This window comes from Nematolebias whitei, chromosome 8, assembly GCF_014905685.2.
Source record: "Nematolebias whitei isolate Nwh7 chromosome 8, NemWhi1, whole genome shotgun sequence".
Classification (NCBI taxonomy): Eukaryota; Metazoa; Chordata; class Actinopteri; order Cyprinodontiformes; family Rivulidae; genus Nematolebias; species Nematolebias whitei.
Window position 1 is genome coordinate 1,734,181 of NC_056505.1, and position 2,194 is coordinate 1,736,374.

Below are 2,194 nucleotides of genomic sequence, written 5' to 3' on the forward strand. Positions count from 1 at the left end.
GGACAGTCTTCGGTTTTTATGGAGGGACAGTCTTCGGTTTTTATGGAGGGGCAGTCTTAGTTTTTTGTGGAGGGACAGTCTTTGTTTTTTAATTGAGGACGTTTTATTAGTTTGCTTTTTAAAATAATTGTTGAACCAAAACTGAAACGACAGATTTTTATTTGTTGACTTTGATTTACGACTTGTGTCAGTTTCAACTTGGCAACATTTTTTTAAATAAAAATTCTGTGCTTGTTTTTTTTTTTAGATCAAACCAAAAATTCAAGAGTTTGAATTTGAGTTCTTAAAAAAACAGCAAAGACTGCTTTAAAAACGTTTTTTTAGAATAAAGCTCTTGATGTCCTGAACAAAGACCGTCGGGGGATCTGCTGCATCAGCTTCTAGTACACGCCGGACCCAGAGCAGAACCGAACCAGTCGAGGGCCTTTGTAAAGAAATGATACCGTGGGTCTGCAGGCGGAAAACCACCGGGCACCTTTTTTCTAAAAAAGCTGCAAATTCAAACCTAGTTTTAAAAACCTTTGGAATTAAATGTATTAAATTTAACAGTCTTTAACGGGGTCAGCAGTCTTAACTTCAGCTGTTTTTTACGGCTGCCGGTGCACGACGACCCAAACTTTAGCAAAAAAATAAAGCTTTTACCTTTTCTGGCTTCGTTACAAATCAAAAGTTTATTTTTAAACTTTTAAAATACGATTAGCATGCAGATTAAAAAGCGAAGTGTTGAACGGAGAGAGAAGCTGAAGCAAGCGAACGGAAAGTGTTTGAAAAACAAGAGAGGTGGAACACAAAGAGCCCGGGCGCTCTGCCGGCGGACCCGCCCGACTCGCGTGGCACTTTACATGGTGGTCTTTGTGTACAGAGCTTATAACAGTCATGCAGGGCACAGTTTATTCCAACAAGGCGAGAGATGCTGACCGACGCCCGAGACCACAAACGAGTAAGAAAACGGAGGCACGACGACATCTTGTCCAGACAAAACGAGTTCTGCTTGAAAACTGAATTCTTGTTCTGATGCACACAAACACAGCGTGAAGGAAATCAACGCTTTGTGAAGTTTATCATGGCTAAGGCAGAAATGATGCTGATAGGAAATAATTCAAACCATCATCCCTCTTTACATTAAAATACCTTTAAGACTCTTCAGGTTTTAAACTTTTCTATCTATAGCTAGATCTGAGCATGTTTGACATTCCAATGTAAGGTGTGATCAAACGTCCTCATGGACACGTGATGGCTTTAGGCTCATTCCGTCATTAGTTGCATAAATCAGGTGATTTAATCTGGACTTTCCCAAACGCGGCGGCGGTCTCTGCGTCCCTTGGAACAGTGCGACAAAGGTTAGAAAACGTTCCTTTTTTAAGATGAAGGATTGTTTTGTGCAAAGCAGCTGCACCAGACAGACACCGGCGAGTTCACTCACCGCATTCAGTCACACGTGAAAACAGCACAGGACAGGGTTTGGATCTTACAGACGCACACGGTAAACTTGTTTATCTTGGCTTTAAATACAAATTAACCTCAAACTTTGAGCTGTGACGTGACTCCCACCACTCCCCCCCAACAGAGAGAAAGACCGGATGGACGCGTCGACTCCTGGCGCCGTTCCTGAGCGAAGTGGACTTGATGAGACCCGGGTACCGAGGACAACAGGAGGAGTTAGAATCAGAAGATCACAGCAACAGAGAGGAGGCGGGGGAGCAGTGGTGACGCAGAAGCCTGTCCACAGAAACATCTGGAAGAACAACTACAATTCAACAAATCTGATCACACCGACCTTAAACTGTGAACAAGCGTAAAATATGGTTATCACAAGAAACATCTGGAGCAGCTGCCGGCATGAAACGTGGAATTATGGAGCAACTTGTTGCTGAAAACTTGGCTTTATTTGGACCTGAAGGCCCGACACACATTTCTCACTCAACGTTTACGTTTCAGTCGACGGAGGCTAACGAGTCATTAGCCTCCGTCGACTCTCCGTCGTGAGTCGTTAGGGTCTGTAACTAGGTTATGCCTGTGAGTCGTTGGGGTCTGTAACTAGGACGTACCTGTGAGTCGTTGGGGTCTGTAACTAGGACGTACCTGTGAGTCGTTAGGGTCTGTAACTAGGACGTACCTGTGAGTCGTTAGGGTCTGTAACTGAGTTATACCTGTGAGTCGTTAGGGTCTGTAACTAGGACGTACCTGTGAGTCG

General features: G+C 43.9%; 1 protein-coding gene across 1 annotated transcript in view; it reads right to left on the minus strand.

Moving 5' to 3' along the window:
• Nucleotides 1-642: 642 nt before the first annotated feature.
• Nucleotides 643-2,194, minus strand: part of mapk1 (mitogen-activated protein kinase 1) — a 24,582-nt gene continuing 23,030 nt past the window's right edge. The window contains exon 9 of the mRNA XM_037680807.1: nucleotides 643-1,735. The gene's annotated coding sequence lies outside the window, so the exon portion shown is untranslated. The remainder of the gene's footprint in view (nucleotides 1,736-2,194) is intronic.